The following is a 24,792-nucleotide window of genomic DNA, read 5'->3' as shown; positions in this document are numbered from 1 at the left end:
CCCCTCCCCCTGCTTGTGCTCTCTCTGTCTCAATGAAATAAATAAAACCTTAAAAAAGAAAAAGAGACCCTTAACTGATTGAGACACCCAGGCATCCCTCAACACCCATTTCTTTTTTTTTTAAGTTTTTTTTTTTTTTTATTTGTCAGAGAGAGAGAGGGAGAGAGAGCGAGTGCAAGCAGACAGAATGGCAGGCAGAGGCAGAGGGAGAAGCAGGCTCCCTGCCGAGCAAGGAGCCCGATGCGGGACTCGATCCCAGGACGCTGGGATCATGACCTGAGCCGAAGGCAGCTGCTTAACCAACTGAGCCACCCAGGCGTCCCTCAACACCCATTTCTGATAAAGAACTCAACAAAGTGGGTGTAGAGGGACCATACCTCAACATAATAAAAGCTATTTATTACCCACAACTACCATCATACTCAATGGTAAAAAGCTGAAAGATTGGGAACAAGACAAGGATGCCCAACCTCACCACTTTTATTCAACATAGGACTGGAAGTCCTAGCCACAGCATTCAGACAAGAAAAATGAAAGGCACCCAAACTGGTAAGGTAGAAAGAAAACGTTTTCATTTGCAGATGACATGACACTACATATAGGAGGCCATAAACTCTCCACCAAAAAATATTAGTATTAATTCAGTAAAGCTGCAGGATACAAAAATCAATATACAGAACACTGTTGTGTTTCTATATGCTAACAATGAACTAGTGGAATGAAAAATTAAGAAAACAACCCCATTTACAATTGCATCAAAAAAATAAAATGCCTAGGAATGAATTTATCCACAGAGGGAGAGATTTGTACTGTGAAATCTGTAAGACACATAAAAGGAATTAATGATGACACAAATAAATGGAATAATATACCATGCTCATGGGTTAGAAAATCTTTGTTAAAATGCTCACATTGCACAAAGCAATGCAAAGATTTAATGTAATCCCTATCATAATACTAACTGTACCTTTTACAGAAATAGAACAAATAATCCTAAAACTTGTATGGAAAGATAAAGATCCTAAATAGCCAAAGCAATCTTCAGAAAGCACAGAGCTGGAAGAAACACAACCCCAGATTTCAAACTATACTACAAAGTTACCATAATGAAAACAGTATAGTACTTGCCCAGAAATAGACAAATAGATCAATAAAACAGAACAGATAGCCCAGAAGTAAACTTATGGTCAATTAATCCATGACAATAAGGCAAGAATATACAGTGAGGAAAAAGCAGACTTTGATAAATGGTGCTGGGAAAACTGGACAGCTACATACAAAGCATGAAACTAGACTGTCATATACCATACACAAAAATAAACTCAAAATGGATTAAAGGCCTAAATGTAAAAACTGAAACCATAAAAACTCCTAGATGAAAACATGGACTGTAAACTCTTGGACATTGGCCTTTGCCATAGTTTTCCAGATCTGTCTCGCCAGGCAAGGGAAACAAAAGGAACAATAAACAATTGGTACTACATCAAACCAAAAAGCTTTTGCACAGCAAAAGTGATCATCAAGGGGCACCTGGGTGGCTCAGTGGGTTAAAGCCTCTGCTTTCGGCTCAGGTCATGATCCCAGGGTCCTGGGATCGAGCCCCACATCGGGCTCTCTGCTTGGCGGGGAGCCTGCTTCCTCCTCTCTCTCTCTCTGCCTGCCTCTCTGCCTCCTTGTGATCTCTGTCTGTCAAATTAAAAAAAAAAATGATCATCAACAAAACAAAAAGACAACCTACTAAATGGGAGAAGATATTTGCAATGATATATCCAATAAGGGTGTAATATCCAAAATATATACAGAACTCATACAACTCAATAGCAAAAAACTAATCCAACTGAAAAATGGGGTAGAAGACCTGAATACACTTCTTTCTAAGAAGACATACAAATGACCAATAGGCACGTGTGAAAAGATGCACATCACTCATCATCAAGAAAATGTAAATCAAAACCACAATAAGATATTACTCCTCACCAGTCAGAATGGAGAGTATCAAAAAGACAAGAAATAACCAGTGTTGGTGAGGATGTAGAGAAAAGGGCACCCCTGTGTACTGTTGGTGGAAATGCGATGTCATGCAGCCACTATGGAAAACAGTATGGTGGGTCTTCAAAACATTAAAAACACAAATACCCACATGACTCAACAATTCCACTTCTGGGTATTTACCCACAGAAAATGAAAACACTACTTCAAAAAGATGTTCAGTGCCACATTATTTACAACAGTCAACATTTGGAAGCAATCTCAGCATGCACTGATAGATGAGTGAATAAATAAGATGTAGGCTATTACTATTATTAAAAAAATGAAATGTTACCATACACAACAACATGGATGGGTATTGCAAAGTGAAATAAGTCCAACAAGGGGCGCCTGGGTGGCTCAGTGGGTTAAGCAGCTGCCTTCGGCTCAGGTCATGATCTCCGAGTCCTGGGATCGAGCCCCGCATCGGGCTCTCTGCTCAGCGGGGAGCCTGCTTCCTCCTCTCTCTGCCTGCCTCTCTGCCTGCTTGTGATCTCTCTGTCAAATAAATAAATAAAATCTTTAAAAAAAAAAAAAAAAGAAAGAAGTCCGACAAAGACAAAAACTGTATCACTTCATTTCCTTGCAGAATCTTAATAAACCAAAAAATGTAAATAGACTCATAGTGAACAAACTAGTGGTTCCCAGAAGGGAGAGCTTGCAGGGCACAGGCCAAATAGTGATGGGGGAAATAAGAGATACTAACTTCCAGTTATGAAATAAGTCACACGGATGACATGTGCTACATAGGGAATATATAGTACATAAAGTTTTAGTAAGTTTGTATGGTGACAGATGGTAACTACACTTAACATGGTGAGCATTTCATAAAGTATATAATTGTTGAACTGCTATGTTGTACACTGGAAACCAATTTGTCGACCATACTGCAATTTAAGATAAAAAAAAAAAGAAAGAAACAACCTCCAAAGCTGTCTTCAACGGGGGCGGGGAGCCCATTGGGGAACAGGGGAACAACAGGGGAAGCTCTGCTAGATGTCCCCACCTTCTGGACAGTGGAAAGTGAAAAGCGCTTCCGCTTCCGCCCCAGGTAGAATTACAAGACACAGCCTGCAGCCATGAATCTCCACTGTCCCACCCGGGATTCCTCCTTGTTTCTCTCGTCCTTCACTTTAGCTAATCATGGATATTTCACTCGTGCAGAGCTCCAAGTTCATGCTTGTTTCCCCTTTCCCTATTCCACGGCCAGACACATTTCGTGAGTATTCATTGTGTGAAGTAACGGAGGTCCATGGAGATTAAGTGGCTTTGCCAAGGTGAACCAGAGTGCCACAAGGATGGACTCACACACAGGGCTCCTGGGGTGCATATCCATTACTCTTTAGGGGAGGATAAATACTTTTTTACTGTATGCTTAATTCTCCACTGGGACTCTAGTAACAAAAGATAGATGAGCGAGAGAAAAGAAATCAGATTTATTTAATAATTTAAATGACTTGGGTGTTGTCATGAGAAAATGAGAACCTTAAGAATGATTAAAGCACAGTGTTTTTATGCTATGTCTGATGAAAAGCGGAAAGTCACAGAAAGTTATCATAGGATACAGTATAATTAAGTGTAGTATAATGGGGGAAACAGCAATTCCTGTTCATATTCAGGTTCCTCTCTGTGTCCCTTCTAATTCAGAGAGAAGGATGCTCCTTTCCTCCAGGTATGGAGGGCACCTCTCATATAAGGGTTTCAGCAAAAGGTCAGAAAGTCCTTTGTGCATATGCAATTTCTCAAATTCCTTCAGCTTAAGAAATTCAGGGGGCACGTGGGTGGCTCAGTGGGTTAAAGCCTCTGCCTTCAGTTCGGGTCATGATCCCAGGGTCCTTGGATCAAGCCCCGCATCGGGCTCTCTGCTCAGCGGGGAGCCTGCTTCCCCCTTCTCTCTCTGCCTGCCTCTCTGCCTACTTGTGATCTCTGTCAAATAAATAAATAAAATCTTAAAAAAAAAAAGAAATTCAGTATGCCAAGGGTAGTGTGTCTTGAAACACTAATAAATGTAAGTTTATAAACACCAATAAATATAAGAAAAGATGCTCAATATTTTTAGTCATTAGGGAAATAGAAGTTAAAAGTACATGGAGATACTACTTCATTTCTACTAGGATGCTTATAATAAAATTAAATAGACATGTTTTCACGTGACATTAGGGAATAACTAATATTTGTAAGATGCAGTGATGGTATTTTTTAAAAAAATATTTTGTTTATTTGATGGAGAGAGAAACAGCAAGGGAGGGAACACAAGCAGGGGAAGTGGGAGAGGGAGAAGCAGGCTTCCCGCTGTGCAGTGAGCCTGATCGGGGCTCGATCCCAGGACCCTGGGATCATGACCTGAGCCAAAGGTAGACGTTTAATGACTGAGCCATCCAGGTGCCCCCAATCATGGTATTTTTTTTAAAGATTTTATTTATTTAATTGACAGACAGAGATCACAAGTAGGCAGAAAGGCAGGCAGAGAGAGAGAGAGGAGGAAGCAGGCTCCCCGCTGAGCAGAGAGCCTGACATGGGGCTCGATCCCAGGACCCTGGGATCATGACCCGAGCCGAAGGCAGAGGCTTTAACCCACTGAGCCACCCAGGCACCCCCAATCATGGTATTTTTTAAAGCGTTTTGTGTTAGAGTGTATGATACATTAGATTATATGGAGTATATATAATTTAGCACTTTTGGGTGACATCAATATGCTTTGAAATAATACAGTAAAAACCATCAGAAACAGAAAAATGGGGATTATTTTTGAAGCTGCTTTCTTGGTGGTGAAGATATTCAGAATATGCACCCCAAAATATGCCTGTTCAGCATATGGATTATTTTGAGCTAAAGACAATCAGAAACTATTAGGCACAAGAGAAACTCTACCTCTTCTAAAAGAAATTTACATTTTAAAAGGGAATTTCCATTAATAAAAATATCTGTGCTAAGAGCATTGCTCCTAGAGAATTGTGAAACTCCCCTTCCTCTCTATACATAATTAAAATTGTTTTACTCTTCTTATTCTTTTTTTTAAAGATTTTATTTATTTATTTGACAGATCACAAGTAGGCAGAAAGGCAGGCAGAGAGAGAGAGGAGGAAGCAGGCTCCCTGCTGAGCAAAGAGCCCGATGCGGGGCTCGATCCCAGGACGCTGGGATCATGACCTGAGCCGAAGGCAGAGGCTTTAACCCACTGAGCCACCCAGGCACCCCTACTCTTCTTATTCTTAATCCAATTTGAGTTTTAAGCCAGCCACAGAAAATACGAGGGTAGAAGAAAGTGTTTTTACAGTAGGTAAAGGGAATTTTTGTTATGTTCTGTTTGCGTTAAATATCCATATTAATGAGTAAACAATAATTACAAGAACAACTATGCCAACCCAAACTGGTAAAATCAAGCCAGTATCTGCTGACCTGCCAAATTTCTGCTGAAAGGTCAGATGATAGCTTTATGGAAGTTCCTTGGTCTGTAGCTAGTTGTATTCTCTTGCTGCTTTTAAGATTTTTATCTTTAAATTTTCACATTTTAATTATTATATCTTGTTGAGTACATACTTTGGATTCATCATATTAGGGGCCTCTGTGCTTCCTGCACCTGTTTCTGTCCCAGGTTAAGGAAGTTTTAAGCTATTATTTCTTCAAATATGTTTCATGCTCTTTTCTTTTTTTTTTCTGGAACCCCTACAAATAAAGTGAATGTTAATAATGTCCAGAGGTCTCTTTAAAAAGAAAAAATAAACTATCCTTACTTTAAAAAAGAAATTTACTGTTCAACTTCGATGATTTCCGCTACCGTAGCTTCCAGATTCCTGAGCTGTTCTGCATCCTCTAATCTGCTGTTAATCTTCTCTGTTGAAGTTCTCACTGAGTTCATCCATTCTTCTCTCACTTCCAGCATCTTTATAACCATTATTTTGAACTCATTATCAGGTAGATTGCTTATCTCCACTTTGTTTAGTTCTTTTTCTGAGGTTTTGTCTTGTTCTTTCATTTAGAACATGTTCCTCTGTGCCCTTTTTTGCCTGACTCTCTCATGTGTTTGTTGTTTGTTTGTTTAAGTAATCTCGACCTCCAGTGTGGGGCTCGAATTCACAACCCTGAGATCAAGTCACATGTTCCACTGACGGAGCCAGCCAGGGGCCCCTCTCCTGTTTGTTTATGTGTATTAGGCAGATTGACTATGTCTCCTGGCTTCAAGGAGTGGTCTTATGTAGAACGCATCCTGTGGGGGCCAAAAGCACAATCTTCCCTGTGCACCAGAACCAGATGTCCCGGGGGTGTCCCACGTGGGCTGAATGCACCTATTTGCTGTGGCCATGACTGCTAGGGGTGTCCTGGGCCATGAGGCCCATCTATGCCAGTCATGGACACACTGGTGGTGAGTGCTGCCCCCCACTGTCCCGGGATAGGAGGTGTTTCGGAGGGCTGTCAGTCCCAGGCAAGGCTGCCCACCAGATGCGTGGAGGGGGCTGCTCTCCCAGCCATGGTTGCTGATGAGTTTGATGGGGCAGGAGCTGCTTTGGAGGTGCTGCTTTGGGGCAGGGTGTGCAGTTCCAACAAGGGAGATGGAGTGCTGCCCACCCATTTCGGGCCAGCTAGGCAGGGAGGCAAAAACAATGGCACCCACCAATGCTCCCATTCGTGGTGAAAGTATCTACAGATCCCTGTCCCTTCCACAAATACCCTCAAAGTTGTCAGTAAATCTCCTTCACATGTGGCCCAGGCACTTTTCAAAGTGCTGTCTCCCTGCTGGGTCTCGGAGCAAGTGAGTTTGTGCATGGGTCTTTTTAAAAGCAGAGTCACGTCTTCCCACCACCCGGTGGCGCACCCAGAGTGAAGTCCCACCCCTGGAGTTAAGCACAGCTGATTTCAAGGACCAGTATTATGGAGTCTCATCTTTTTGTTCCAGGTCCCCAGGGTGTGTGTGTGTGTGGGGTGCCTGATGTGGACCTTGAAACCCTTGCTCTTCAGGGAGGACATGTGCACGAGTGATTTCCCTCTCAGTGCCCCTCCCACCCTTCCTGACGTGGCTGCTTCTTTGTATCTTTAGCTGTGATTAGTTCTGCTCCTGCTCAGATGGTTCTCTGAGGGAGATGCCCTGTATGTAGTTGTAGCCTTGTGTATCCACGGGAAGAGGCAAGTGCTGGATCATCTTACGCTGACATCTTGATCAAGATTCCCAACCAAAATGGATAAAGAAATCATGGTTTGACTACTTATCTGAGGACTATGAGAGAAAATACAAAAACCAAGAGTTGTAATTGCTTCTGTCTTTAATTCTGACTGGAGAAAGGTGATATTTGTTTAACACACTGAGGAAATATTCAAAATCTTAACTGAAGTGAATGGAATCTATTTTGAATGGGCTTTAGTGGGAGAATGCAATTATGTGGTAGGAGACCCTGAAAGGTGCCCACTATGCAATTAACAGGGTCAAGTCTGCAATGGCAGGAACTTTACAGCTGATAGCCAAAGCTGAATCATTTGCTGATCTAATGTGTGCCAGATGCTACTTTTAAGAATGGAAACGCAGGCATTAAAGAGAAAAAAAACTATCTCTGCTCACATTCTAGTGGAGGAGCATGAAAAGATAAGTTCATTGAGATGCATGTCTATATCATGATGGATAGTAATCCAGCCTATGCACCAAGCCAAGGCAGGGGGTGTTAGGGCTTGGGGAGGCCGTGGGAATTTGCATCTTCCCGTAGATGGGACAGCAAAGGCCTCATTGAGGTGACATAAGGGGTGAAGGGGGTAGGGGGAGAGCCCTGGGGGAGAGCTGGGGATGAAAGCTGCAACAGGAGGGAATATCCCGTAGCTCTTACTCTGTTAGATCTTTTCGCCCCTGATCATGTATGCTTCTATAAATTGGGTCTTTCTTGAAAATGTGTATAAATTGTTCCTTGCTTAACATCTCACGTGACTCAATTCAGTTTTATTTTTTTTTAAGCTTTTATTTCTTTGTCAGAGAGAAAGCGCACAAGCAGGGGAAGCGGCAGGCAGAGGGAGAAGCAGGCTCCCCGCTGAGCAGGGAGCCTGACGTGGGACTCGATCTCAGGACCCTGGGATCATGACCTGAGCCAAGGGAGATGCTTAACCGACTGAGCCACCCAGGCGTCCCTCAGTCCAGTTTTATATTGGAAAATAGCTGTTTACAGCTATTTGTGTGACAGTGCTGTACAAAATCCAAACTGTCCCCTCCTAGTGCCAGGATATTCATCCCTCACTGGAATCATTAAATAGTGAGTGGGGACCATTTCTGTATCCGTGGATATGGGGCTAACAGGATATGTATTTCATTAACCTCAAGGACAGTGGCTTAAATAAGCAGAGGGGCTTATTTGTATCTTTGGCCCCTGAATCCCAGCAAATTACAGTGGGAAGTCATGAAATGGTCACAGTGGATGACAGCACAAAAGGCTCGCAGGGTATCAAGCCCAGACCATCTCTAGGTCCAGGCTTATTTCTCCCACGGGTGTGTGGTGGCTAGAAGGGTTTCTGTTATAGGGCTAGTGAAAGACTGGTGTTATTTTCATCTTTTTCATGCAGAATCTTTAGTTGGAGAAGTTGATTTGCATCTGCGGCAAGCATAATCAAAAATCCTTTCCTTTTCAGGTCACAGTTTTAGAAGAAAACCGGAGTGTGATCTACACTGCGAGCTGTGGACCGCGCAGTTCCAGGTTAGACCAGGAGCAGACGCTGACCTCACACTTCTGGTAGGTAAGTAAGTTGGCTCAATTGTACTCCGATGCTGTGCTGTCCTTCTGCACATATGCTTCTTTGTCAAAGTCGGCCTCTCACTGATCTTCCTCTGTTCATATCTGGTTAGCACCATGTCCACGTATGCTCAGTCTCTCTAATGGTTCGTTATGATGATCGTGAGAGATCACGAGCCTGGGAGAATGGAACTATTAACCCATCTGGTAAATTCCAAACTCAAAGCCCAGAAGAGGCCATGATTCGACCAGAGCTGATTTCATGCACCTGACAGGCGTGGAATGTAAATTGTACCTTGTGTTTTATCCCCTTGATATTTATAAGCGTGACTTTCTGAAAAATGCTTTAATCCAGTTTATCCTGATGCCATGGACATCTTGGAGGAATCAGGTGTTCATCAGACTTCAGTTAATATTATAGCTCGGTTTTTAGTGCTCAAGGTTGGACAAAGAAAGGCAGTGTTCTTTCAGTAACTTGAGGCCTTCTAAAGGTGTCGGAGTAGCCTGATAATACTTGCATTAACCCTAGAAGTAGGGAAGATTTGAGGTGATCCTGTTGTAAGAACCTATTTAGCCAGAGCGACTCCATCTTGGTTAAAAAGCCATTTTGTTGTTTGTGCAGTAAAACTTAAACTGACCCTGCCCCCCCCCCAGAAACTTACTTAGAAGCAAGTCTGGGAAACCAGTAAAATACGGTCAGCCAGTTCCTAATAACAGAGCCCAGAATACAAGGCCAGGTGAGCGAGTTCCTGATAACAGAGCCCAGAAGACAAGGACGAGTCAGGCCAGGTGGAGACATCCAATCAGTAAAAAGCACACATACAATCTCCCTAACCACCAAAAGAATGTAAACCCCACCTTTTGGGCGCCAAACTTGAGCACCAATTCTGACCAGAGTGATAGGTTAGTTCAAACAGCTACTCTAGGGTAAATTGTAATTCAACTGGCCACCTGCGTGTGACCTAACATGACTATGCAATGTTACAATCTCATTGGCCGCCTATGTATGGCCAGGCTTGTGCCCTATGAAAGTTAGTCTGTGAGGCTGGGAGGAGTTGCTCTCTTCGGAGGCGGCCCTGACCGGTCAGTCAGTTGATTCTTGAGCCTGTAAGCTGGGGTGGTCGCTCTCTTCGGAGACGGCCCTGGCTGATCAGTTTGACTTCTAATGCTTGGCATAGAATAAAGCTTTGCATAACTTTAACTTTGTTTCAGTCTCGTTCCCCTGGCCAATCAGTCTGACTTTTTTTTTTTTTAAGATTTTATTTATTTATTTGTCATAGAGAGAGAAGCAAGAGTGAGCACAGGCAGACAGAGTGGCAGGCAGAGGCAGAGGGAGAAGCAGGCTCCCTGCCAAGCAAGGAGCCCGATGTGGGACTCGATCCCAGGATGCCGGGATCATGACCTGAGCCGAAGGCAGCTGCTTAACCAACTGAGCCACCCAGGCGTCCCTAATCAGTCTGACTTCTAATACTTGGCATAAAATAAAGCTTTATAACTTTCACTTTGTCTCAGTCTCGTTTCGTTTAATAACAGACCTAACACTGTTTGTCTCCCTGGACTGCTGAGGAAAAGAGCTTCTGTCATCTTCTATGGGATCAAAAGGATGAAGTTGAAACTTCCCCTGTGAAATGTAGTCTGCTGGAGCATGAACTCGCTTGTCATTTCTTTCTAAGACGAAAGCTACCCATGTGAATGCCAATTCTATGTTCTTCTTTTGATCTGTGACACAGGGCAGGCTCACAGTAATAGCGAAAGATGAGTAACTTATGATGATGATATATTCTGTGATTTTAACAGTAACACACATGTAGGTGATTTAGAATGTTATACAAGTTTTTAAAAGATTGATTTATTTGAGAGAGTGAGTGAGCAAGAGAGCACAAGGAGGGGGAAGGGGCAGGAGGAGAAGCAGACTCCCCGCTGAGCAGGGAGCCCGATGCAGGGTTCCATCCCAGGACCCCGGGATCACAACCTCAGCCAAAGGCAGACGCTTAACCCACTGAGTCGCCCAGGTGCCCCTCGTTCTACAAGTCTGATGAAGGAGTCCTAAGAGACTGTTTTCTAATGGTGTTACAGGTTTGTCACCTCCTACGGACCATACCCTAGGCAGTCTCTCCTGCTGACATGGTGAGCAGTCAGGGTTCCGCAGACACCGGCTTCGTGTACCGTGTGTCAGTTCCTAAGCTCTGTGAACCTGCAGCTGGAGCAGGGAGAGAGGAGAGTACATGGGGAGAGGGGGGAGGCAGGACCCAAATCCCCCTGTGAGCTCCTCAACCTGCCAGCTCTGATTTTGAACAAATCTCTTTACTTCTTTACTTTTTGATCTTCAACTAATATGTGGGGCAGTTAAATGAAGAGTTCTTAAAAATGCATGGTCATGGACCTTTCCAGGACACTGATGTATATTGTGGAAATTAATTTTTAAAAGTGGACATGTGCAGAAGTTAGCAGATACCACAGGAAGTATAAAGAAAATTGGATTTCTTTTAGAAATTTTTTTATTGTATAATTAAAATGCAGTGTTGTATTAACTTCAGGTGCACAATATAATGATTCAACAATTTTATACATTACTCTGTGCTCAGCATGATTAAGTATAGTTCACCATGTGTTACCAAACATTATTTAACTCTTATTGACTACATTCCCTCTGCTATACTTTCATTTCCATGACTTATTTATTTAGAAGTCTTCATCCCCTTTATCTTTCTCCCACTCCCCACCCAACTCCCTTCTGGCAACCACCAGTTTGTTCTCTTTACTTAAAAGTCTAGTTTTCTGGGGCGCCTGGGTGGCTCATTGAGCATGTGCCTTTGGTTCAGGTCGTGGTCCCAGAGTCCTGGGATTGAGCCCCATGTCAGGCTCCCTGCTCAGCGGGAAGCCTCTGAGAGTGGGGAGAGGGAGAAACCCTCTCCCACTCCCTCTGCTTGTGCTCCTGCTCTGTCTCTGTCAAAAAATAAAATAAAAATCTGTTTTTCTTGGGACGTCTGGGTGGCTCAGTTGGTTAAGCAGCTGCCTTCGGCTCAGGTCATGATCCCAGCGTCCTGGGATTGAGTCCCACATCGGGCTCCTTGCTCTGCAGGGAGCCTGCTTCTCCCTCTGCCTCTGCCTGCCATTCTGTCTGCCTTTGCTCGCTCTCTCTCCCTCTCTCTCTCTCTGATAAATAAATAAAATCTAAGAAAAAAAAAGTGTTTTTCTTTGTTCATTTTTTTCTTAAATTATACATATGACTAAAATCATATGGTATTTGTCTTCCTCTGATTTTTAAAATAATTTTTAAGAAAGATTTTATTTATTTTATGAAGAGAGAGGAACACAAGCAGGGGGAGTGGGAGATGGAGAAGAAGGCTTCCCACTGAGCAGGGAGCCCAATGCAGGGTTCGATCCCAGGACCCCGGGATCACGACCTGAGCCGAAGTCAAATGCTTAACGACTGAGCCACGCAGGCACTCGTGTCTTTCTTTGATTTTCTTATCTCAGCATAATGTCCTCCAGGTCCATCAGTGTTGCTGCCAATGGAAAGATCCCACTTTTTAATGGCTGGGTAGTAATTCATTATATATATACACACACACACAAACACATATAAACTCACACACCACATCTTTATTATTTCATCTATGGATGGACACTTGGTTTGCATCCTTATTGGGGCTGTTGTAAATAATGTTGCAATAAGCATATTGCGTCTATCTTTTCGAATTAGCATTTTTGCTTTCTCTGGGTAAATATCCTGTAGTGGCAGTATTGGATCACATGGTATTTGTATTTTTTAATTTTGAGAATACTCCATACTGTTTTCCATAGCAGGTACACCACTTATCATTCCATCGACACTGCAACAGGGTCCTTTTTCTCCATATCCTCGACAATACTTGTTATTTCCTATGTTTTTGATCACAGGCATTCTGACAGCTGTAGGGTGATATTTCACTGTGATTTTGATTTGTATTTCTCTGATGAGTGATGTTCAGTATCTTTTCATGTGTCTGTTGGCTATTTGTATGTCTTCTTTGGAAAAAGTGTCTTCTCAGAGCCTCTGCCCACTCTTTAATTGGATTACTTGAGAGGGTTTTGTGTGTGTGTAGTTTAATTTCTTTATATATTTTAGATACTAACCCCTTATCAGATCAATCATTTGCAAATATCTTCTCCCATTCAATAGGTTGTCTTGTCATTTTGTTGATGGTTTCCCTGGTCATGCAAAAGTTTATCTTAAGTGTAATCCCAAGAGTTTATTTTTGTTTATTTTCCTTGTCTGAGGAACATTAATTTGAAGAAACTATGTTTTCACCATTTTGCCTCCTTTATCATATGTGGTCACATAAGCATGGGCTTATATCTGGGCAATTTAATACTTCGAGTAGTTTTTTGGAGGAGTCTTCATGATTTTCTATGTATATTGTTGTTTGCAACATGGTGCAAAGTTAACGCGGCACTTTAACTTTCTGTCTTACCAGTATGGATGCCTACTTCTTTTTCTTGCCCAGTTGCTGCAGCTAGGACTTCCAGTACTATATTGAATAAAAGTGGCAAGAGTGGACATCCTCATTTTGTTCCTGATATTAGTGAAAAAGCTCTCAGGTTTTCTCCATTCAGTATGATGTTAGCTGTGGGTTTTTCCTATATGTTCTTTATCATATTAAAGTATGATCCCTCTAACCCCAGTTAGTTGGATTTTTCATGAAAGAATGATGAATTCTGTCAGATGCTTTTCCTGCATCTACTGAGATGATCATAGGATTTTCAGCCTTCATTTGTATCATGCTGATTGACTTGTGAGTACTGAACCATCTGTGCATGCCTGAATTAAATTCCAATTGATCATGGTGGATGATCCTTTGAATATATCGTATGTAATTTGCTAATATTTTGTTGAGGATTTTTGCATCTATGTTCATCAGAGATATTCGCCTGTACTTTTCTTTTTTTGTGATTTTACTTATTTGAGTCCTTTCTCTTTCTTTCCTGGTGAATCTGCATAAGGGTTTGTCAATTTTGTTTACTGTTTCATAGAACCAGCTCCTGGTTTCATTGCTATTTCCTATTGATTTTTAGTCTCAATGTAATTTGTTTCTGTTGTGATCATTATTATTTACTTTCTTCCACTTACCTGGGACTTTGTTCATTGTTTTTTCTAGTTCCTTTAGGTGTAGAGTTAGATTATTTGAAGTTGTTCCAGTTTCTTGAGTTAGGCCTGTATTGTTATATACTTCTTAAAACATTTATGCTTCGTCCCAAAGATTTTGGACCAGTTTTTTTTTTTTTTTTCATTTTAATCTGTCTCCATGTTTGTTTGATTTCTCTGATTGCCTCACTGACCCACTGGTTGTTTAGTATCATGTTGTTTAGTCTCCATATGTTTGTTTCTTGCAGTCTTTGTCTTTTGATTTAATTCTAGTTTCAATACCGCTGTGATCAGAAAAGAAATGCATGGTACGGTTTCAATCTTCTTAAGTTTACTGAGGACTGTTCTGTGGCCTGACACTATCTATTCTGGAGTGTGTTCCATGTGCACTTGAAAAGAATGGGTATTCTGTTGTTTTTGGATGGAATGTTCTGTATGTGTCTGTTAGGTTCATTTGGTCTAAGGTGTCATTAATAGTTATTGTTGATTTTTTTTTTTTTGCCTGAATGATCTATCCATTGATGTAAGTGGAGTTAAAAGGCAACTACTATTTTTGTATTACCATCAATTTCTCTTTATGTCCATTAGTTAATATTTGCTTTATGCAGTTCAATGTTCCACTGTTGGGTGTATAGACATTTTTGACTTACATCCTCATGTTGGGTTGACCCCTTTATCATTATGTAATGCCCTTCTTTGTCTCTTATTATAGTCTTTGTTTTAAGGTACATTTTGTCTGACACAAGTATTGCTACCCAGCTTTTTTGTTTCCTGAGGAGTATTTTTCCATCCCCTGACTTTCAGTCTGTATGCATCTTTAGGTCTGAGGAGAGTCTCTTATAGGCTGTACATAGATGGGTCTGTTTTTTTTTCTTCCATTCCACCACCCTATGTGTTTTCATTGGAGTATTTAGGTAATTTCATTTAAAGGTAGTTATGTACTTATTGCCATTGTGTTACCTTTTTTGGGGTTGTTTTTGTAGTTATTTGTTCCTTCTTCCCTTGTTCTGTGATTGACGGGTTCTATAGTGTTATGTTTGGCCTTCATTTTATTTTTTGAGTATCTATCCTAGAATTTGGTTTCTGGTTACCATGAGGCTCCTATATAACATCGTAAATACATTGCAGTCTGTATTAATTTGATGGTCATTTAAGTTCAAACACATTCTTAAAAAAAATTAAACCAAAGAGTCTTTTATTTCCCTCCTTCTGTTCTCTTCCATTATATGTTGTCATATTTTGTATTTTTATTCAACATTTTCTTATGTCTAATGATGGCCATTTCTTTTGCACTTAAAGAAGTCCCTTTAGAAAAATAATTTTCGGTGAAAATAGGGAGACAAACCATAAGAGACTCTTAACTATAGGAAACAAACAGGGTTGCTGGAGGGAGTGGTTGGGGGATGAGATAACTGGGTAATGGGCTTTAAGGAGGGCACTTGATGTAATGAGCATTATATGCAATTGATGAATCACTAAATTCTACCTTAGAAACTATTAATATGCTATATTAATTAAATTAAATTGAAAGAAACATTTTTTAAAAAGTCCCTTTAACATCTCTTGTAAAGGGGCGCCTGGGTGGCTCAGCGGGTTAAAGCCTCTGCCTTCGGCTCAGGTCATGATCTCAGGGTCCTGGGATCGAGCCCCACATCGGGCTCTCTGCTCTGCAGGGAGCCTGCTTCCTCCTCTCTCTCTCTCTGCCTGCCTCTCTGCCTACTTGTGATCTCTGTCTGTCAAATGGATAAATAAAATCTTTAAAATAAATAAATAAATAAAAATAAAATTTAAAAAAAAAAACATCTCTTGTAAAGCTGGTTTAGTGGTGTTTATCTTTGTCTGGGAAACTCTCCTTTAAATCTGAATGATTACCTTGCAATGTAGAATATTCCTGGTTGTAGGTTTTTTCCTTTTCGTACTTTGAATATATCCTGCCATTGCCTGCTGGTCTGCAGTTTCTGGTGAAAAATCAGCTGACAGCATTCTGGGGTTTCTCCTATATGTAACTTATTTTTCTTGCTGCTTTAAAATTCTCCCTTTACCATTAGTTTTTGTCAATTTAATTATGTGTCATGATGCAGACCTCCTTAGGCTCATCTTGTTTAGAACTGTGATTCTTGGATTTGGATGTCTAATTCCTTCCCTAGGTTAGGGAGGTTTTCAGTTATTTCTTCAATTAAGTTTTTAACACCTTCCTCTCTTCTTGTGGGGCACCTATAATGCAAACATTTGTTTTATGTTGTCTAAGAGATCTCTTAACCTATCCTCATTTAAAAATTTGTTTTCCTTTTTGCTGTTCAACTATGTGCTTTCCATTGCCTACCTTCCAGATGGCTGATACATTCTTCTACAGCAGCTACTCTGTTGTTGATTCCTTCTAGTGTTTGTTATTGTATGCTTCAACTCTGATGGGTGCATTTTTGTATTTTCTACCCATTTTGAAAGTCTCATTTCATTCTTCCACTCTTTTCTCCAGCTCAGTGTCTTTACAATCACTACTTTAAATTCTTTTATCAAGCATGTTGCTTATCTCTGCTTCATTTAGTTCTTTTTCTGAGGTTTTCCTTTTTCTTTGTTTTAGAGAATATTCCTCTGTCTCCCCATTTTGTTTGACTTTTTTTGTTTGTATGGATTAGGTGGAACAGGTACTTCTCCTAAACTTGAAGGGAATGGCCCTGTGTCTGCTGTCCCAAATGTAGACTTTGTGCCTGGTGACTTCTGCTGGCTGACTGGAGTTGTGGCGGTATATGCTAGTTGTACCTTTAAACCATAGCTTCTTACAGAAAGTAAAATAATAAGAAAAATGAAAAATAATACAATTTGAGAAAAAGGAAAAAAAAGAATAAAAACGAAACAAGAAGAAAAATAAAAACAAGACAGGTTTAAAACAACTGTGGCTTACTTGCTGTGCCCCAGCATTACAGGGGCTGGTATGGGCTTGTGAACTATGGACTTGCTAAGGTTGCAAGCTCCCTGTCAGCCAGATCCTGTTCTGTTCTGAGGGTTTAAGGTGAAGGGGAAGAAAGTATCCCTGCAAGCTCTTCAGGCCTTTTATTTATATTTTTTAAGGTTTTACTTATTTATTTGACAGAGCACAAGCAGAGGGAGAAGAGGGCTCCCTGGAGCCTGCTGCGGGGCTCGATCCCAGAACCTTGAGATCATGACCAGAGCTAAAGGCATTCACTTAACCAGCTAAACCACCCAGGCTCCTCCCTCCAGGCTTTTTTTTTTTTTTTTTGTTAGAGAGAGAGAGAGAGAGAGAGCGCGAGCATGAGCACAGGCAGAGTGGTAGGCAGAAGCAGAGGGAGAAGCAGGCTTCCCACTGAGCAAGGAGCCCGATGTGGGACTCGATCCCAGGACGCTGGGATCATGACCTGAGTCGAAGGCAGCCGCTTAACCAACTGAGCCACCCAGGCGTCCCTCCCTCCAGGCCTTTTAAACTATGGCTTTTTGTGTGTGTCCCAGCATGACTGGGACTGGTGAGAGCTTGTGACCCTGAGCTTGCTGATGTCACAAAATCACTGCACCAGACTTGCGCATTATGGCATCTGGGCCCTGTTCCCATCTGGGTTTTTAAGGGAGACGGGTAGAGTGTGTTTTATGTCTCTTTAAGGTCTGAGATCCCCACTCTTCTCAAGTCCAGTGAGTATGTTTATGACCATTATTTGGAATTCTTCATCAGATATATTGCTTATCTCCATTTCAGAATTTAGTTTCTGCCAGGGTTCTGTCATCTTCTTTCATTTGGGGCCTATTCTTCGGTCTCCTTATTTTGTATGTACTTGTTTCTAGGTATTAAGGAGGTCAGTTGGGGTGCCTCGGTGGCTCAGTGGGTTAAGCCTCTGCCTTTGGCTCAGGTCATGATCCCAGGGTCCTGGGATCAAGCCCCAGATCTGGCTCTCTGCTCAGCAGGGAGTCTGCTTCCCTCCCCCACCCCCCACCCCCCAGCCTGCCTCTCTGCCTACTTGTGATCTCTGTCAAATAAATAAAATTTAAAAAAAAAGAAAAGAAAAAGAAGGTCAGCTATGTCTCCTGAGCTTGAAAGTAGTGCCCTTATGGAGAAGAGGGCCTGTGGTGCTCTGTAGCACAATGCCCCATGGTCATCAGAACCGGGCGCTGCATTGGTGTTTTCCTATGTGGGTTGACTGTGCCCTACTGTTGTGTCTGAGCCACATTTGCTATTTGCATGCTTTGCATGCAAATAGCAGGTTTGAATTTGCAGGTTTGAATGCTATGGATGCACCTCGCAAGATTGTCCTGTCTTGTCCTGTGCTGTCGAGGGGCCTGAGGCCACCACCAGCTGGTGATTTGGCAGCGTCAACATTCATGCTCGCTCTCCACACTTAAAGTCCATGTGATACAGTTGCATGCACACCAAACTGCAATGTGCTCCCCGAGCTGTCCCTGCTCCCGAGAGGCTTTCGTTGGTGGGTGTGGCCAGCAGTCAGACCGGAAGTCTGCCCCCAGTCTTTCTGCTGGGGCCCGCAGTTGCACCTGACAGCAGGGCAACTCTCCCTGTGCTGCCAGCTAAAGGACTTGGCTGCTGGGACTTAAGCATGCTGTCTTGTGTGCTTATCTCTGCCCCCACCCAACCCAGGGCAGGAGTCACTTTGGGTGGCATCAGTCCTCACCACCTGGGGCTCCCTTTGGGGTGTGTCAAGGCAGCAGCCTATTTGGGAAGATGCCTGAGAAGTTGCATTGCTCTTACAGGGTAGGTCTGCAAGGGAGCACAGGGACAGGGTTCGTGGTCCTAGCAAGACAGGTGGAGTGTTTGGGCTGGTTTGAAAGCATCCTGCTACCTAGGATGGGGTAAGAGCAGAGAAATGGTGCCTGCCAACAGTTTTGTTCCTGAAGACATCTCCTAAAGCTCCCTGTCCCTCCAGCACATGCTTTGAGATGAGTAAATAAATATCCATCACGTATACTCAGGTGCTTCTCACACTCCTGCTTTTGTGCTATGTCTTGGCCCTGTTATTTGTTAAAGGTGGCTCTTTGAGGGTGGGGACTCAGTTTCCTGTTGTCTTCTGGTTCTCCCTGAGCTAAGCCCAATAATTAAAACACACAAATTAAGACAAGTTAAGCCCCTCCTGATTTTCAAAGCCAAATGTTCTAAGGACTTGTCTTCCCAGCATGGGTCCATCAGGCCTGGGGTGCCCAGAGCAGGTCCCATCCTCTCTTCTGTGCTTGGTGTCCCTCCCATTTGTGGTTAGTCTCATCAGGGCTTTGGTTCCTTTTGACTTTGTCTTTCATCACTCAAATCATATAGACCCCTACTTGAAACTCTGCAATAATGTCCCATTAAAATCAGAATCATAGTAACTCCCAAGCGTAGTCAGCAACAAACAAGATCTGGTTGACAGGGAGCCTGCAACCTCAGTGAGCCCACAGGCCACAAACTCACACTAGTCCCTGTAGTGCTGGGGCACAGAAAGTAAGCCAGTTGTTTTTGTCTTCGCCCTGATCACTTAACCACCTTCATCCTTGGTTGCTTTGCCACAGATATACAGGTTTGGGGCTTTTTTCTTAACACAAACTGCTCTATTTTAAATGTACAATCAATAAATATTGACATTGCACCTGAGAAATGATCACCACCATCAAAATAAGGAACACATCCATCACATCTGGAAGTTCCCTCAGTATAATATACATAGTAATGAAAACTACACTGTTACTCCAAAGCGAATCTCTAGTTATTTGTTTCATCCTAACTAGCAATTTATTAAGGCAATTTCATATGTATTTTTAAAACATGCACCTGTTGTATTTGCATGTACGGGTTTAGTGCTTTCTCCTCCAGATCAAATATTAAGGGTATTTTGAGTCTTAATCATCATGTCTTTGGCACATTTGCACCCATAAAAAAAAAAAATCACAGAAGAAATTTTATAGAATTAAAAAATTGCAGAAGTTTAAGCATTTGGAATCCTTTAAAGTGGTTAAGAATGTGATCAAAATATATACTGTGGATGCTAGTTATGGTCCTCGACAAGCCTAGTGTTGTATTCAGGAAGTCAGCTAATTAAAGAGTATGTTAACTTATGCTTTGTGTGTGGTATAGTTCAATTTCTCTTTAATAGCAATAAACATAGAAAGGAGATGACCTATAAAATTATAAATTTCATGTTAACATATTTACGAAAGGAAAAAGCTTTCCTCAACCTTCTTGGGGTCCCTGGCTGGGTCTGAAAATTAAACTGACAAAGACATGTTAACACAGCTTTTTTGCAGATTTATTTAAGTTTTATAGGATACAGGAATTCTGTAAGGAATTGTAGAGTTGTATATTTTTATGCTGGGTCTGATAGGTCAGGGCTCATGAGGTAATTGAAATAAATGGGGGGGGGGTAATTCTTGGCAGCCTTTCTAACTTAGAGATAACGATGCTTCTTGAGACCTGTTTCCGGAAAGTAAGGCAAGGGATGTTGGCGAGGTCAGAGACCAACCTGTTTCTGCCATTTTCTCAAACTTCTTCCTCTTCAAATATTCAATATGCCACGGTTCTGTATTTTGGGGTGACATGTTTTAAGGCCCATCAGTATACTGTGCTGCAATAAAACAATACCCTGCATAGCAGAATTACAGGGATGGAAGCTACCTAATGCGTGGGATCTGATGGGATCATTAGTAATCACTTTGTTTAATTTAAATCAGTTCTTGCGCGGACTAAGCAAAAGGTAAAGTAAGCAAGCAAAAACAGCAGTTGGAATTTCAGGAGTGACAAGGCTCATTAAATGTTAGATAAAATAGCTTTAATTTAATCACACATCCTCTCCTTTCTCTTTTGCAAAACCTTTGAAATACTGTTTCCATTAGAGAGTACTTTATTTCTGGACCCCAAACACAACTCTGAATACTGATATTTTTCCCAATAAGCTTACTATAATCTACCCGTTGCTTCCTCATCACCTCTACTATATATGGGAGAAAAACACCAGCAGGAAGGATCTGGTTAGAAGCAATGAACTTCAGAAAATCCCCACTGCCTTCCTTCAGTCTTCACTTCCTAATAACAGGAGTTTGGTGGAGAACGGTGGGGTGGCCACCTAGTTCTATACTTCATAGACTCCATTTTTTTAAAGATTTTATTTATTTGACAGAGAGATCACAAGTAGAGAGACAGGCAGAGGGGAAGGAGAAAGCAGGCTCCCCGCTGAGCAGAGAACCCGATGAGGGGCTCAATCCCAGAACCCTGAGATCATGACCTGAGCAGAAGGCAGGGGCTTAACCCACTGAACCACCCAAATGCCCCTTCTTTGAATTTTCTACTTCACTTTTGTAAAAATGATACTCCTACTTTGTAGAGGCTTGGTGAAATTGAGGGTGCCCTTTCACACCATGTTAATGTCTCAGATGAATGTCTTTGAAGAAATGCCAGCTTTTTGAGTATAATATTATTTACATTTAGATTGTCACTTGTTTCATATAAGCTGCAATTACATAAGGTGCTACCCAGAGTTCCATTCTTTTGCATTGTAGAATCCTTAAAACTTTGGTATAGTTCTTTCTTTCCTGTTGGGAAGGATGAAGGATTGAAGCACAAATCAAAACTAGTTTTCAGACTTCTGATAGGAAGGAAGATAAAGTACTAACATACTTACATACAGGAAGTTAAATACTCTTCAAAATGGATTTTCCATGGAGATGGAATAATCACCTTTCCTACTCACTCCTTACATTACAGAGCATTACAGAAATTACTTCAGGGCTTCTAAAGAAATGTCTTCACTCTTCCAGTTACTAGAATAGATTCTAAGAGCTTGAGCATAAAATGTTTGTGGGAAGCTGTCAGTTTCATTGGTGATAAAGTATATGTCTAATGCTATAATATTCTTGTTTTAAGTAGTAGCACATTCAAAATTTCCTTTGATAATTCAGAATCCACTTAATTTGGGGCTGACATTTTCACTAGATAATCACAATGTGACCTACTTGTACGTATCTATCTACCAAAGCTTCCTGTAAACGTGTATTTTGGCAAAAGCAGCACTAAAAATAATCAAGAGATTTCAGTACTCTCCTCACCAACATTTAGAATGTGTTGATCAGGAAGGGCAAAACCGCAACCGGCAAAATAAAATGTGTGTGTTTCCTTGCGGGGGGGGGTGGTTAGGGTTGTTTTTAAAGATTTTATTTATTGGGGCGCCTGGGTGGCTCAGTGGGTTAAGCCGCTGCCTTCGGCTCAGGTCATGATCCCAGGTCCTGGGTTCGAGCCCCACATCGGGCTTTCTGCTCAGCAGGGAGCCTGCTTCCTCCTCTCTCTCTGCCTGCCTCTCTGCTTACTTGTGATTTCTCTCTGTCAAATAAATAAATAAAATCTTAAAAAAAAAAAAAAAGATTTTATTTATTTGAGAGAAAACAAGCACGGGGCGGGGGGAGTGGAGGAGAGGGAGAAGCAGACTCTCGCTGAGCAGAGAGCCTGACGTGGGGCTTGATCCCATGACCCTGGCATCATGACCTGAGGCGAAGGCAGACACTTAACCTACTGAGCCACCCAGGCGCCCCAAGGTTAGGGTTTTTAAAGCAAAAGTTTTGAAGCCATTTTGGATGAAATGTGACTGGTGCTGGTATAGCTACAGTTGGACTAATCTGTACATGATTGGTTGTTATAACTAGTGCTAGGCAGAAAGTCCTTTTGGACCATTCTACCAATGCCATAGATGCCTTGACTTTTAGCTAAGGTCAGCAACAACTCTGAGAATCTGAGACAGGAGACTTAAGTTCTACTTCCTCAATGTCCTCCTGGTTCCATTTTCTTTTTTTTAAGATTTTATTTATTTATTTGACAGAGAGAGATCACAAGCAGGCAGAGAGGCAGGCAGAGAGAGAGGAAGGGAAGCAGGCTCCCTGCTGAGCAGAGAGCCCAACTCGGGACTCGATCCCAGGACCCTGAGATCATGACCTGAGCCGAAGGCAGCAGCTTAACCCACTGAGCCACCCAGGCGTCCCCCTCCTGGTTCCATTTTTAAATACCCCTCTTAGCAACTCCCAATTTATTCTCTCCATTATCATTTCCCTCTTCTGATTAAGATCTTCCTTTATGTAAGAAAGCATCAATGATCAACCTTGGCTTTGTAGTCCCACTGTGATGCCTGATTGGCCAAAAGCCTACTCCAGGTCCATCAAATCTCGGGGGTGGGGGTGGAGGGAGTCTCCTGGTTGGTAGATATTTGTCATGCCTGCTGTGCGAGTCTTAAGGCTCCGTCTGAGCAAGAAGGATGTTTAAGGAAGTGGATCCTAGGCTATGTCAACTGAAGTTTCACTTGTCATTGTTCGTGAGTGGGTCTGATGAATATTTTCAGATCTCTGAGCAACCATTATTTTGACATTTTGAGTAGAACGACAATGGGAAAGCGTAATATAATTTGGCAATAATATGTTGGCTACAAATTAAAACAACAACAATACAATTTGTAGACCTGTTCTAGTTAAATTCTACAATGTGATCTCATGTTAGAAGGTACCAACCTCCAGCCAGAAAAAGAAACCTCAAAGGAGACAACAGTCACTGATAATTGATGGAGAAGCCTGCAGGGGATCACTGCTATTATCTTCATAATCAGAAGGATCTTCATCAGATAATCTGTTATGGATAAGTCTCTTTTCTTCATGTGATGGGAGATCAGATGGAATCTGAGAATTGTGAGAGGGAAAATAAGGCCCAAAAGGCCTTGGCCAGTAATTCTCCAGCTATTTAAATGATCAAATGACCAAAGAGTGTTGGCATATGCACAAAGATGTATACTGTGGGGGGTGCATGGAATGCCAAGGTCTCATTTTTGTAAAGGAGAAGGGGGAGAGCATCTAGCCAGGGATCAGAGAACTTTGAAGGTCCAATGGTTTGGTTAAAAGAACATATTTCTTGTAAAAGAGTACCACTGAGCTGCTGAAAGATAGCATGAGGTTTGGTGCATAATGGGTTGGTACATTCAAGTAGGAATATCCAAAAGACTGACATAATGGCGATGACCAGCTGAAAAGGTTTCTGTTAGAAAAGTGGAAGATACACAATTTGTACAGTGGAAATCATAGGAAGGGAAGGAGTGGGTTTCCACCTTTTTTTTTTTTGGGTAATCAAAATTCTATTGACCCAGGAGGTGCTCTTTAATATAGGGGGAGTGAAGGGCACCTAGATGGCTCAGTTGGTTAAGTGTCTACCTTCAGCTCAGGTCATGATGCCAGGGGCCTGGGATTGAGCCCCACCTGGGGCTCCCTGTTCAGTAGGGAGTCTACTTCTCTCTCTTCCTCTCCCTCTGTGAGTGGGCTCTCTCTAGCTGGCTCTCTGAAATAAATAAATACAATCTTTAAAAAAAATGTAGGGGGAAGGAGCATAAAGCATGGAGGATTTTCTTAAGGCAAGAATATCTTGACATGAAAAGTGACAGAGGGAGGTGGTTTGCTGTAACTAATGGAAATATTTGGGACCATGGAAAAACTGTACATAGGTAACATTATGGGATCATTATTATCAATAAAGGACCCGGGGGAGCATGGTGACAAATCTAACACAAAGGTCTCCAGAAGTACCAAGGAATTGGGACATTTGAATTATAGCATTGTTTTCCCAATCAGACATTGAAATGAAAGGGAAGAGAAATAGGCCTCACAAGAATTGGTGTGACCTATCTTATGAACATAACATTGGCCTGACCCCGCATCTTGTGAGGGCAGTCTACACAGATGTCATCTGCTTCCTTTTCCAAGAAGGGGTTAGTCTGAGGTCCAGTTAGATGTTGAAGCCTTTTTAAAATAAGAAACATGAACCGACGAGTACATGCCTTCTCCATCAGCAGCACAATGACTGGCCAATAATACCTGCTGGGGTCTCCTGTAGCCAGACTGGAGGGAATCTTTATGGTGGTCTTTTCTAATAAACAATGTCTCCAGCCTTCAGCCTGTTGATGTTTGAGGTCTTTATCTCCTAGGAGTGCACTG

General features: G+C 42.0%; 1 long non-coding RNA gene across 1 annotated transcript in view; it reads left to right on the top strand.

Annotated features, from left to right (window-relative positions):
- Nucleotides 1-24,792, top strand: part of LOC125091869 (uncharacterized) — a 75,941-nt gene that overhangs the window by 38,806 nt on the left and 12,343 nt on the right. The window contains exon 2 of the long non-coding RNA XR_007124775.1: nt 8,629-8,733. This is a non-coding gene — a long non-coding RNA (uncharacterized LOC125091869). The remainder of the gene's footprint in view (nt 1-8,628; nt 8,734-24,792) is intronic.

Source organism: Lutra lutra, chromosome X (assembly GCF_902655055.1).
Source record: "Lutra lutra chromosome X, mLutLut1.2, whole genome shotgun sequence".
In the NCBI taxonomy this organism is placed as follows: Eukaryota; Metazoa; Chordata; class Mammalia; order Carnivora; family Mustelidae; genus Lutra; species Lutra lutra.
This window is presented reverse-complemented; position numbering and strand designations above follow the sequence as displayed.